This window comes from Chiloscyllium plagiosum, unplaced genomic scaffold, assembly GCF_037043375.1.
Source record: "Chiloscyllium plagiosum isolate Xiang-an unplaced genomic scaffold, Cpla_swu_hap1 HiC_scaffold_42, whole genome shotgun sequence".
Taxonomy (NCBI): domain Eukaryota; kingdom Metazoa; phylum Chordata; class Chondrichthyes; order Orectolobiformes; family Hemiscylliidae; genus Chiloscyllium; species Chiloscyllium plagiosum.
Window position 1 is genome coordinate 92,566,058 of NW_028270180.1, and position 15,712 is coordinate 92,581,769.

The 15,712-nt window shown below is 52.0% G+C and overlaps 1 long non-coding RNA gene across 1 annotated transcript in view; it reads right to left on the bottom strand.

Moving 5' to 3' along the window:
- Nucleotides 1-15,146, bottom strand: part of LOC148137996 (uncharacterized) — a 53,232-nt gene extending 38,086 nt beyond the window's left edge. Inside the window, exons 1-2 of the long non-coding RNA XR_015754156.1 lie at nt 15,025-15,146; nt 13,972-14,075 (exon numbers count right to left, since the gene is read on the bottom strand). This is a non-coding gene — a long non-coding RNA (uncharacterized LOC148137996). The remainder of the gene's footprint in view (nt 1-13,971; nt 14,076-15,024) is intronic.
- Between the last annotated feature and the right edge of the window lie 566 nt (nt 15,147-15,712).

Consider the following 15,712-nt stretch of genomic DNA (forward strand, 5'->3'; position numbering starts at 1 on the left):
GAGGGCCAAGCACACACACGCACAGCAAGAGGGACACACGCACACAGCGATGGATGGACACGCACATGCACACAGTGAGGGGGATACACGCAGACACACAGCGAGGGAGGGCCACGCGCACACACGCACAGCAAGATGGACACACACATACACATAGAGCAAGGGAGGGATACGCGCACACACAGCCAGAGCGGGACATGCACACACAGCGAGGGAGGGTCACATGCAAACACACACACACACACAAACACAAACACAGAGCAAGAGGGGTATACGCACACACAGCGAGGTGGAGACACATGCACACTCAGCAAGGGAGGGCCACGCACAGCAAGAGGGACACACGCACACAGTGATGGATGGACACGCACATACACACAGTGAGGGGGATACACGCAGACACACAGCGAGGGAGGGATACACACACACACTGCGAGAGACGGGGACACACACACGCAAAGCGAAGGAGAGACACACACACACACACATACGAGGGAGGGACAAACACACACACTTACGGTGAGGGGAATACACGCACATACACTGCAAGGGAGGGACACGCACATACACTGCAAGGGAGGGACACGCACATACACTGCAAGGGAGGGACACGCACATACACTGCAAGGGAGGGACACGCACACACCGCGAAGGAGGGACAAGCACACACCGCGAAGGAGGGACAAGCACACACATGTCGAGGGGGAGGGCATGTGCACAGAAATTGAGAGGAGGCACACACACACAGCGAGAGAGGACATACACAGACACGGCAAGAGTGAGAACGCACACAGCAAGCTGGTCACATACTCACACACACAAGGGATGGACTCACACACAAAGCGAGGGAGTGATGCGCATACATACATACACACAGAAACACAGAGCAAGGGAGAGACATGCACACACGCACACAAGGGACGGACACACACACGCAAAGCGAGGGAGGGACACGCACAGATACACATACACCCACATAAACACAGAGCAAGGGACGGACGCGTGCACACACAGCGAGGAAGGGACACAAACACACAGCGAGGGAGCGACATACAAACACACACAGTGAGGGGGTTACCCGCAGACACACAAAAACACACACACACAGAGTGAGGGAGGGACACTCACACACATACAGCGAAAGAAGGGACACACACATGTCGAGGGGGTGGGCATGTACACAGAAATTGAGAGGGGGCACGCAGACACGGCAAGGGTGGGACACGCGCACACAGCAAGGGGGGACACGCACTCACACACACAAGGGACGGACACACAAAGCGAGAGGGGTACATACACACACAGAAACACAGAGCAAGGGAGGGACATGCACGCGCGCGCGCACACACGCACACACACACACACACACACACACGACGGAAACACACACCCAAAGCGAGGAAGAGACACGCACAGATACACACACGCACAAACACAGAGCAAGGGAGGGACACGTGCACACACAGCGACTGTGGGATACACACAGCGAGGGAGCGACATGCAAACACACAGAGTGAGGGGATTACCCGCAGACACACAGCGAGTGAGAGACACACACAGCAAGGGAGGGACACGCGTGTGCACACACACACACAAACACTCAGAGGGAGGGACACGCAAACACAGCGAGGGAAGGACATGCACACACAGCAAGGGAAGAGGGACACATGCACACACACACACACACACACACACACACACACACGGAAGGAGGGACAAGCACACACACGGCGAGGGGGAGGGCACGTATACAGGAATTGAGAGGGGACACGCACACACAGCGAGAGGGGACATGCACTCACACAGTGAGGGAGGGACACGCACACACAACGAGGGGGGACATGCAATCACACAGTGAGGGGGATATAAACAAAGTGCAATGGAGGGACACACACACACACACACACACACACATACACAAGGGATGCACACACACACACACAAAGAGCGAGGGAGTGACACGCGCACACACAGCCAGACGGATACACACACATACAAAGCGAGGGTGGGACATGCGCATGCGCAAGCACACAGACAGAAACACACACAGCGAGAGAGAGAGAGACACACACAGCGAGAGAGGGACATGCGCACACACAGCCAGGGAGGGACACACACACGCACACAGCGAGGGAGGGACGAACACTCACACACAGATACAGTGAGGGGGGGCACGTACACACACACAGCGAGGAGGACCCACACACTCACAGCGTGGGAGGGAGACACACTTTTACACACACACACACACACACACACACACACACACACGGAGGAACACGCACGTAAACACACATACAGAGCGAGGGAGGGATACGCACACACACAGCGAGAGAGAAATATACATACAACGCGATGGAGTGACACACACTCAAACAGCGAGTGAGGGACACGCAGTGAAGGGGGGACACACAAACAGATACAATGAGGATGTGATACGTACACACACACAGCGAGGAAGGGACACACACACATACACGCACAGCGAGCGAGGGACTTGCTGAGACATGCAGCGAGGGAGGGATGCGCGCACACACAGCGAGGGAGGGACAAGCACACACAGCGAGGGAGGGACAAGCACACACAGCGAGGGAGGGACAAGCACACACATACACGCACAGCGAGAGATGGACTTGCTGAGACATGCAGCGAGGGAGGGATGCGCGCACACACAGCGAGGGAGGGACAAGCGCACACAGCGAGGGAGTGACACACACATACACAGCGAGGGAGGGACACACACACACACTCACAGCGAGGGAGGGAGACGCACACACAGAGCGAGAGAGAGACACATACACACGTGAGGGAGTGACACACGCAACCAGCGAGTGAGGGACACGCAGCGAAGGGGGACACACACAAACACATACTGTGAGGGTGTGACACATACACAAACACAATGAGGAAGGGACATACACACAGCGAGACACACACACACACAGCGAGCGAGGGGCACTCACAGCAAGGGAGGGACTTGCTGAGACATGCAGAGAGCGAGGAACACACACACGCAGAGTGAGGGAGGGACAAGCGCACACACGGCGAGGGATGGACACGCCACACAGCGAGGGAGGGAACACATGCGCGCACACACACACACACACACACACACAAACAGAGCGAGGGAGGGAACGACATGCACACACACACAGCGAGGGAGGGACATGCACACACACAAGGGAGGGTTATACACAAATGCACACAGCGAGGGAGGGGCAGTCACATGCACTGCAATAGTGACACACATACTCACAGCAAGAGGGGACATGCACACACAGCAAGGGAGGGACACGCGCATGCGTAAGCACACAAACATAGGCACACAGCGAGAGAGGGACACACAAATACATGGCAAGGGAGGGACACGCACACACACAGAGACCGAGGGAGAGACACACACACATACACATAGCGAGGGGGCGACACATGCACACACAGCGAGGGAGGGCCACGTGCACACACGCACAGCAAGACGAACACACACACACACACACACAGCGAGAGAGGGCCACACACACACAGGGCAAGGGGGGAAACTCACACATACAGATAGCGAGGGTGGGACCACACAAACACACACACACACACAAAGCGAAGGAGGGAGACACACACGCACACACACAGAGCGAGGGAGGGACACACACGCACACACACACAGACAGCGAGGGAGCCACACGTGCATGTGGAAGCATACAAACACAGACACACACTGCAAGAGGGGGACATGCACACACACAGCGAGGGAGGGACACGCACACACACAGCGAGGGAGGGACACACACACACACAGCGAGGGAGGGACACACACACACACAGCGAGGGAGGGACACGCACACACACAGCGAGGGAGGGACACACACTCACACAGCGCGGGAGGGACACGCACACACACACAGCGAGGGAGGGACACACACACACACAGCGAGGGAGGGACACACACACAGCGAGGGAGGGACACACACACACACAGCGAGGGAGGGACACACACACACACAGCGAGGGAGGGACACACACAGCGAGGGAGGGACACACACACACACAGCGAGGGAGGGACACACACACACACACAGCGAGGGAGGGACACACACACACACAGCGAGGGAGGGACACACACACACACAGCGAGGGAGGAACACACACACACTCACAGCGAGGGAGGGACACACACACTCACAGCGAGGGAGGGACACGCACACACAGTGAGGGAGGGACACGCACACACACACAGTGAGGGAGGGACACGCACACACACAGCGAGGGAGGGACACGCACACACACACAGTGAGGGAGGGACACACACAGTGAGGGAGGGACACACACACACACAGTGAGGGAGCGACACGCACACACACAGCGAGGGAGGGACACGCACACACACACAGTGAGGGAGCGACACGCACACACACAGTGAGGGAGGGACACACACACACACAGTGAGGGAGCGACACGCAGACACACAGCGAGGGAGGGACACACACACACAGCGAGGGAGGGACACGCACACACACAGTGAGGGAGGGACACGCACACACAGTGAGGGAGGGACACACACACACACACACACACACACACACACAGTGAGGGAGGGACACGCACACACACACAGTGATGGAGGGACACGCACACACACAGCGAGGGAGGGACACACACACACACACAGTGAGGGAGGGACACGCACACACAGTGAGGGAGGGACACACACACACACACACAGTGAGGGAGGGACACGCACACACACAGCGAGGGAGGGACACGCACACACACAGTGAGGGAGGGACACGCACACACACACAATGAGGGAGGGACACGCATACACACAGCGAGGGAGGGACACGCACACACACAGTGAGGGAGGGACACGCACACACAGCGAGAGGGGACATGCACTCACACAGTGAGGGAGGGACACGCACACACAACGAGGGGGGACATGCAATCACACAGTGAGGGGGATATAAACAAAGTGCAATGGAGGGACACACACACACACACACACACAAACAGAGCGAGGGAGGGAACGACATGCACACACACACAGCGAGGGAGGGACATGCACACACACAAGGGAGGGTTATACACAAATGCACACAGCGAGGGAGGGGCAGTCACATGCACTGCAATAGTGACACACATACTCACAGCAAGAGGGGACATGCACACACAGCGAGGGAGGGACACGCGCATGCGTAAGCACACAAACACAGGCACACAGCGAGAGAGGGACACACAAATACACGGCAAGGGAGGGACACGCACACACACAGAGACCGAGGGAGAGACACACACACATACACATAGCGAGGGGGCGACACATGCACACACAGCGAGGGAGGGCCACGTGCACACACGCACAGCAAGACGAACACACACACACACACACACAGCGAGAGAGGGCCACACACACACAGGGCAAGGGGGGAAACTCACACATACAGATAGCGAGGGTGGGACCACACAAACACACACACACACACAAAGCGAAGGAGGGAGACACACACGCACACACACAGAGCGAGGGAGGGACACACACGCACACACACACAGACAGCGAGGGAGCCACACGTGCATGTGGAAGCACACAAACACAGACACACACTGCAAGAGGGGGACATGCACACACACAGCGAGGGAGGGACACGCACACACACAGCGAGGGAGGGACACACACACACACAGCGAGGGAGGGACACACACACACACAGCGAGGGAGGGACACGCACACACACAGCGAGGGAGGGACACACACTCACACAGCGCGGGAGGGACACGCACACACACACAGCGAGGGAGGGACACACACACACACAGCGAGGGAGGGACACACACACAGCGAGGGAGGGACACACACACACACAGCGAGGGAGGGACACACACACACACACAGCGAGGGAGGGACACACACAGCGAGGGAGGGACACACACACACACAGCGAGGGAGGGACACACACACACACAGCGAGGGAGGGACACACACACACACAGCGAGGGAGGGACACGCACACACACAGCGAGGGAGGGACACGCACACACACACAGTGAGGGAGAGACACACACAGTGAGGGAGGGACACACACACACACAGTGAGGGAGCGACACGCACACACACAGCGAGGGAGGGACACGCACACACACACAGTGAGGGAGCGACACGCACACACACAGTGAGGGAGGGACACACACACACACAGTGAGGGAGCGACACGCAGACACACAGCGAGGGAGGGACACACACACAGCGAGTGAGGTACACGCACACACACAGTGAGGGAGGGACACGCACACACAGCGAGGGAGGGACATGCACACACACAAGGGAGGGTTATACACAAATGCACACAGCGAGGGAGGGGCAGTCACATGCACTGCAATAGTGACACACATACTCACAGCAAGAGGGGACATGCACACACACAGCGAGGGAGGGACACGCGCATGCGTAAGCACACAAACACAGGCACACAGCGAGAGAGGGACACACAAATACACGGCAAGGGAGGGACACGCACACACACAGAGACCGAGGGAGAGACACACACACATACACATAGCGAGGGGGCGACACATGCACACACAGCGAGGGAGGGCCACGTGCACACACGCACAGCAAGACGAACACACACACACACACACACAGCGAGAGAGGGCCACACACACACAGGGCAAGGGGGGAAACTCACACATACAGATAGCGAGGGTGGGACCACACAAACACACACACACACACAAAGCGAAGGAGGGAGACACACACGCACACACACAGAGCGAGGGAGGGACACACACGCACACACACACAGACAGCGAGGGAGCCACACGTGCATGTGGAAGCACACAAACACAGACACACACTGCAAGAGGGGGACATGCACACACACAGCGAGGGAGGGACACACACACACACAGCGAGGGAGGGACACACACACACACAGCGAGGGAGGGACACACACACACACAGCGAGGGAGGGACACGCACACACACAGCGAGGGAGGGACACACACTCACACAGCGCGGGAGGGACACGCACACACACAGCGAGGGAGGGACACGCACACTCACAGCGCGGGAGGGACACGCACACACACACAGCGAGGGAGGGACACACACACACACAGCGAGGGAGGGACACGCACACATACAGCGAGGGAGGGACACGCACACACACAGCGAGGGAGGGACACGCACATATTGTGGGGGAGCGACATGCGCATGAGGAAGCACACAAACACAGATATATACAGCGAGAGGGGGACACGCACACACACAGCGAGGGAGGGCCACGCACACACACGCACACCTAGAGGGACACACATACACAGAGCAAGGGGGGGGAACTCACACATACACAGTGAGGGAGGGACACGCGCACACACATACACAATGAGGGGGGACACGCACACTCACACCGAGGGAGGGACACACACACACACAGCGAGGGAGGGACACACACACACACAGCGAGGGAGGGACACACACACACACAGGATGAGGGACACACACAGCAAGAGCGACACGCACACAGTGAGAGAGGGACATGCACACACACATCCTCACACAGCGCGGGGGGGACACACAGTGAGTGAGTGATAGGCATACACACACATACAGAGCGAGGGGAGGACACCCTCACACACAGCAAGAGGGTCACACACACACACACACAGAGCGAGGTTGAGACACGCACACACAGCGAGGATGGGACATGTGCTCAGAAAGCGAGAGGACACACACACACGAGGGGACACACACACAAAGTGAGGGAGGGAGACATGCAGACATACGCACACATAAACACACATACACACACACACACACACACACACACAAACACAGAACAATGGAGGGGCACGTGCACACACAGTGATGTGTCTCCTCGGACGTGTAATCGTCCAGCTCTCACTCCAGTCTGCTCCCTCACAGGGTCACCGTCTCTGTGACTCCCAGGTACAGCTAGGCCTCCATCCTCAGTGCTGATTTATATTCTCCCAGGTGTGAGTCAGCCTCAAGCTCCTGCTCCAAGTTGCTCCCTCACACGGTCACTCCCTCTGTGACTCGGTGCTGATTTCGAGCCTCCTGCTCTGCTTTTTATCCAACACCAAGTCCCAGTCGGCCTTGATCCTCGCTGCTGATTTATATTCTCCCGCTTTGTGCTGCACTCACTCAGGTTCTCTCCCCTTGTGACTCCCAGGTAATGGTCGGCATCAAACCTCAGCTGAGATTTACAACATCCCATTCCGCACTGCTCTCTTACAGGATCGCTGCTGTGCCTGGAAGACAATGGGAAAGAGGAGGCTTAGACAGAGAAGAGGGTGTTACCGTGATTGAGGGAGCTGTAGGGGATGAAACAGGTTATCTGGGGAGCTAGGCAGACCTGCAGTCACTAAAGAACGTAACTGGAAGATACAGCGAGAGTTGCAGACACTGAAGAAGGCAAAGGAAACAGAGAGATGGTGGCTTGTTGTTCATGACGGAGCTTTGTACAGTCTAAAGGGCTTCAACGTTTGTGAGAAGATTTGTGGCACGGGTGCTCATTTTTGTGGTTCTGTTCGCCGAGTTGGGAATTTGTGTTGCAGACGTTTCGTCCCCTGTCTAGGTGACATCCTCAGGGAGCCTCCTGTGAAGCGCTTCTGTGATCTTTCCTCCGGCATTTATCGTGGTTTGTACCTGCCGCTTCCGTTCCAGCTGTCCGTTGCAGTGGCCAGTATATTGGGTCCAGGTCGATGTGCTTATTGATTGAAACTGTGGATGAGTGCCATGCCTCTAGGAATTCCCTGGCTGTTCTCTGTTTGGCTTGTCCTATAATAGTAGTGTTGTCCTAGTCGAACTCATGTTGCTTGTCATCTGCGTGTGTGGCTACTAAGGATAGCTGGTCGTGTCGTTTCGTGGCTAGTTGGTGTTCATGGATGTGGATCGTTAGCTGTCTTCCTGTATGTCCTATGTAGTGTTTTGTGCAGTCCTTGAATGGGATTTTGTACACTACATTGGTTTTGCTCATGCTGGGTGTCAGGTCCTTCGTCCTGGTGAGTTGTTGTCTGAGAGTGGCTGTTGGTTTGTGTGCTGTTATGAGTCCTAGTGGTCACAGTAGTCTGGCTGTCAGTTCAGAAATGTTCTTGATGTATGGTAGTGTGGCTAGTCCTTTGGGTTGTGGCATGTCCTCGTTCCATTGTCTTTCCCTGAGGCATCTGTGGATGAAATTGCGTGGAGTTCGACCCCACCCCACAGCTCACCAATAGGATAAACAACACACTGAGAAATCTACAAAAAACGGAGAGATAACCAGGTTTGACCTACAGAGAATGAAACCTGAAAGCAACAGCACTCCCAGATTCTATGGACTACCTAAAGTGCACAAACCAGACATCCCACTCAGATCCATAGTATCACTACCAGGGACACCATCACACAAACTGGCTAAAGAACTACAGCAGAAACTGAAACACCTAATCAGCGGATCCAGACACTCTGTACAATCAACACAGGAATTCTTGGACATCATCAGAAATATACACATAGACAAGAAAAAAACTATGATCTCATTCGATGTCACGGCACTGTTCACCTCTATCAACAAAATCCTAGCCAGAGAAACAATAGCCAACCTGCTGAACATACAGAACAGACAACAGGACGGTGAACCTATCAACAAAGACGGCATACTCAAACTACTGGACCTGTGCCTCACAACACACTTCACATTCAACAACCAAATATATGAACAAATCAACGGCACACCCATGGGCTCACCCATCTCTGGACTTATAGCAGAAGTGGTAATGCAAAGATTAGAACAAACAGTCTTACCGCAAATTCAACCCGCACTCTGGGTCAGATATGTGGATGACACCTTTGTAATCATTAAAAACACAGAAATAGAGAACACACACCGGATCATCAACGCCACACTCACAGGAATCCGATTCACTAGAGAGGAAGGAAAGGACACCCAACTCCCATTCCTAGACGTGACGGTACAGAGAACACCAAACGGAGAATTCACCACAAAGGTATACAGGAAAGCCACACACACAGAACGAGTCCTGAACTACAAAAGCAACCACCCCAACACACACAAAGGAAGTTGCATCAAGACACTGTTCAAAAGGGTCATGACACACTGCAGTACACCAGAACTGCAAAAAGAGGAAGAAAAACACCTATACAATGTATTCGCCAAAAACGGATAACCCCGCAATTTTTAAAGTAGATCTGGGGAGGCTATTTGCAGATAAAGGGAAGTCTGGCAAGTAGGAATATTTTAAAACCGAGATAAAAGGAGCGTTAAGCGCCAGCGTGTTCCTGTTAGTGTGCAGCTCAATGCTGACTGAATTAGGAAACACTGGCTGAGTTTCGAGGCTGTGGTCAAGAAAAAAGGGGTCACATGTCAGATATAACTGGCTGACTCAAGGGAATCCCTTCAGGAGCATCGGGGCTGTAGAAATACACTTAGGATGGAAATCAGGAATGTAAAAAGGAGACACGAGATGGCTTTGGCAGAGAAAGTTAAGGAGAATCCAAAGAGACTCTAAAAGTGTATTAAGAGCAAAAGAAGAGCTCGGGACAAACCCGGTATCCTTAATGATCAATGAAGCCAACGATGTGTGAAAGTACAAGATCCGAAACAAATATTTCACTTTGGAACTTACTGTGGATAAAGACTGGGGCGATCAGGGAACTAAACAGTGTTTGGCCTGACTACTATTGGAATACTGTGTGCAATTCTGGTCTCAATGTCATCGGGAGGATGTCGTGGAACATGAAAGGGTTCAGAAGAAATAACCAAAGATGTTGCCAGGGTTGGACGGTTTGCGCTTCAGGGAAAAGCCTGAATAGGCTGGGGCTGTTTTCACTTGAACATGGGAAGCTGAGGAGTTAACCGATAAAAGGTGTTTAAAATCATGATGGTCATCGACAGGGTCAATAGACAAGGTCATTTCCCCAGGCGAGGGAAACTTTTCAAAGGGATCTAAAGGACAACTGGCTCCCGCAGAGTGGATGGAATAAGCTGCCAGAGCAAATAGTGAAGGCTGATAGAAATACATTTAAAAGGCACGTGGATGGGTGTATGAATAGCAAGGGTTTAGAGGAATATTGGCAAAATTGTGGCAAATGTGACGAGAAACATCATGCAGGAGTTAGTCCGAAGGGCCTGTTTCTGTGTTGTACATCTCTATGACTCAATGTCTTGAAATGAGTCCACATTATAGAAAAGGAGGTGCTGGAGGGTTTAAAACACAAAGGTAGATAAATCCCCAGGACCTGATCAAATGTACCTCAGGACATTGTGGGAAGCTGGTGAAGAAATTGTAGGGCCCCCAGCAGAGATATTTGTACCATAGAGAGCGATGTGTGATAGGCTGTTAGACTGGAGGGTGGCATTGTGGACAGTGAAGAAGGTTTTCTGAGATTACAAAGGAATGCTGATGAAATGTGTGAATGGCTGAAAAACTGTAGATGGAGTTCAATCTGAATAAATGCGAGGTAATGCATTTGGTACAACAAACACGGGCAGGACTTATACAATTAATGGCAAGACCTTCGGTAGTATTGTAGAACAGAGGGAACTCAGGGTTCAGCTACATAGTTCTTTGATGTTTGCAACATGGAGAGACAGGATAGTTTAAAAAAAAAGCGGGCTTGCCTCACTTGCTTTCATTGCTCAGTCCTTTGGATATAGGAGTTGGGAAGTCATATTGAGATTGTACAGGCCATTGGCGAGTCCTCTTCTGGAATACTGTGTCCAGTTCTGGTCGCCCAGTTATAGGAAGGATATTATTGAGCTCGAAAGGGTTGGGAGGAGATTTACTGGGATGTGGCTGGGTACGAAAGGCTTCAGTATAAAGAAAGGCTGAATAGGTTGGTATTTTTCACTGAAACCTGAATGTTGACAGATGACCTCACAGAAGTTTATAAAATCATGAGGGGGATAGATAGACTTAATGGGAGTTGTCTTTTCCCATGGACAGGGGAGTTTCAAGACAAGGCACTATGTTTTTAAGTTAGAGGAGAGACATTAAAAAAAACATGAGAGGCACATTGTTACACAGAGGGTGGGTTGTGTGTGGAATGAACTTCCCAAGGAAGGGGTGAATGTGGGGACAATTACAATGTTTAAAAGACATTTGGATTAGTACAGGAATAGGAAAGGTTTGAAGGGATATGATCCAGGAACAAGCAGGTGGGATGAGATCCGTTTTAGAGTGCGGTTAGCGTTAACCGAACAGTGCGGTATGACTCTCTGACTATGATTATAATGTTGTGTCATCAGTTAACAAAGGCTGCAAGAGAAAGCCAGGGAACTACAGACTGATGAGCGAGACATCAGGGTGGGTCAGTTGTTGGAGGGCATTCTGAGAGGTAGGCCTTACATGCATTTGGAAAGATAAGGCCTGATTACAGACAGCCAGCATGGCTTTGTGCGTGGGATAACATGTCCCACAAAATTGACTGGAGTTTGTTCAAGAGGTGACCAAAAAGATAGACAAATGCAGAGCAACAGACGTTGCTTCTGGCCTCCGCAAACCCTTGTTCAGGGTGTAGCATGAGACATTGGTTAGTAAGGGTAGATCGTAAAGGTAGATCACAAGGGATCAGGGAAAGCTAGCCAACTAGATACAAAATGGAATGACAGTGGGAGACAGAGGGTGGTGGGAGAGGGTTGTTGTTCAGATTGGAGGCCTCTGACCAGCAGTGTGCTGCAAGGATTGGTGCTGGGACCACTGTTGTGCACCATTTACATTAACAATTTGAGTGAAAATATAGGAGTCCCTGTTAGTATGTTTATGGATACCAAGATTAGTGGAAGAGTGGGCAGGGAATATAGTTATTGAAGAAGATGTTAATCAAATGGGCCAGGGGGCCAATGAATGAAAGATGGAGTTTCATTTCAGTGTTGGATTTAGTTCAGACAAACCAGGGAGGACTAACACGGGTAATGGTTGGGCCCTGGACAGTGTTGTAGAAAAGAGAGAGACCAAGGGGTGCAGTTACATTATTCCTTGGACTGGCATCACAGGGTGACAGGGTGTTGAAAGCGGCAATTGGCACACTTGTCTTCATTGGTCAGAGCATTCAGTACATGAGTTGGAGATATTGGTAACACTGTCGTTAATATTTATCTTGGGCAGAGGAGGCCACGCGGTGACCTGATAAAAGTTGATGCAACTATGTAGTGTCTAAGTAAGGTGAATTGCCAAAGGTAGGTGAGTCCAAAGCTAGAGGCATAAACGTAAGGTGAGAGAGCAAGGATTTAAAGAGGGAGCTAAGGGGCAACATTATCCACAGAGGATGGTGCATAGAGGGAATGGACTGCCAGAGGAAATGGAAAAAACAAGTACAATTACAACATGGAAAAGACACTTGGGCAGGTACATGGAGAGGAGAAGGTTTGAAGGGATATGAGCCAAACATAGGCAAACGCGACTCATTCCATTTAGGAAACCTCAGCCGAAGAGTCATGCCGCACAGAAACAGACCCTATGTCTCCAGTTGTTGGAGGAGGAGATTATCGAGACAAGGCATGCTGTAGAGACTGAAGCAAGGTACAGCGATAAGGATGGTCACTGGAGGTTTCAAATACGTGAAATAATTGGTGAGAGCGGAGGAGATGACAGAGATAGGAACTGTGAAAGGAATGAGAATGATTGAAGACACTGGTCCTCAATACAAGCCATAGATACAGTGTTGGAGAGGGAATAGGGAACAGAAAGACCCCAGGCAGCATTACCACCCTCTCGTGGGAGGCCTGCTTTCCCCTCAGTTGTTCTGATGCTCCCTAAGAAAGCACATGCATGGACTGATAACTGACAACTCCCGACGCTGTCTCATTACAACAAAACTTGCAGCAGGCGTGGTGATTGAGCCTGGGGTGTGTCTGTACTGTGCTCCCCCTCCAGCACTTTCTTATGTCATGTCTTGTTAGCTGATGTTTGGATCACCCTTGTTACTTTCTGCTTTGTGCACTGGAATGATCTTACCTGGCAGCAGGATTTATTGAAGACTCCCGACCTCCCTGACTTTGACTAATCATCGTCCCAACCAGCAGATGGCAAGTCTATTGAGTCAGGAACTCCATGAGTACCTGTAGAAGACACAGAAATAGGCAGAATGGGAAATTAGACTAATGCTTTGAGGGTTACACAAATAGAATGGCACTGAGCCCACAGAGATCTGGAAAATCCCAGTCTACATTCCTGACCTGTGCTGCCTCATCTCTCTGGAGTGGAGAATTCTGTTGGCTCAGGATCTGGAGTAGCTTCAAAGGTGAGAGACGCTGACAGAGGCAGCAATTAGACCCACACAGTCAGGGATACCACATGGAGAGGCACTGAGTCACATCACCAAAGTGCCAGGTCAAACAATTGTGCAGGAAGAAAGGGTTTTGATTCATGTTGCTCTGGGATACACAACTGTGAGCAGGCGAAGTGATAGCCTAGTGGCATTATTGCGTGACAATTTATCCAGAAACTCAGCAAGTGCTCTCTGGACACAGGTTCAAATCCCACCATTGCAAATGATGGAATGTGAAGTAAATGCTTCAAAAACGATGTAATTAAAAACGTGTAAGTGAGTATTAAACAATTGTTGATGTTAAGAAAAATCCTTCGGGTGCATTCCTGTCTTTAGTGAAGTAACTTAAGATGGGACAGGAATATTACAGAAACACAGCTGAGGGAGGGACAGGACAGGCAGCTCAATGTTCCAGGGACAGATGCTGCAGGAAGGACAGAGCTACTGGTTCTGACTGGGTGAACCATCCCAGCAGGACTGAGAGAGGATATTCCTGCGGGACCGCCCAGTGACGCTTTGTTCGTGGGATTAATCAGGAACAATGGGTCTTCCCTTTCCTCTGATTGTTCTACAGACCCCGAGAGCCCCGCCCTCCTGCACCTTGACCTTCTCAAGATGGCGGCCCTGAGCGCTTCCTCTTCCCTCAAACAAATGGCGGCCGTGATCCTGGGCCGCTTCCCTGATCAGAGACCGCCTCCTCCTTACCCGGGCCTGGAGGGTCTTTTTCGGTTTTTGTTTACCTCTATCCAGGACTTGTGAAATCTCTCCGCTCCTTTCTCCCAGCGAGGCTCACACACACCGGCCCCTAGCGCCGCTCTCTGAAGCCGATCGCAGCCGCTGCCGGAGAAAGCAGCTCCATGTCTCTCTCTCTCTCACACACATGATCAATGCGACACTGCGCATGCTCTACATAGAAACCAAACTGCGCGTGCGTCTGAGATTAGCGGTGAGTTTATAGAGAATATTCAAAACTGCACAGGATCATGGGTGAAATATTAGTCATTAACAATTGGTCTGTCGAGTTACAGTCATTGAGATGATTACTATGTAAATAAATTATTCGGTCCAATTTAACCATATTAGCCAGGTTATGTAAATTACCAATCATTCTGGGAGTTTGAAAATAAATTTCTTACTCGAGTTGTGTAAACCGACCTGTGAATTATTCACGCCGATCTGTGAATTATTCTCAGCTCGTCCCCTACACTATTGCAAAATCACCCATGTGTTTATCTAAGGATTGTTTAAATCTCCCTCATGTACGTTATCAGATTTACATCTCAACTATTTCTTAAATATCTCACATTGATTCATGGGAGAGGTTTAATGCTCCACTATGTAGTGAAAATGATCAATCCTGCAAAATAGTTTGCTTTCTGACCAATCCTGAAGCGTTCACTCCCCGAGAATGCTTTGCCCCTCTCCTCG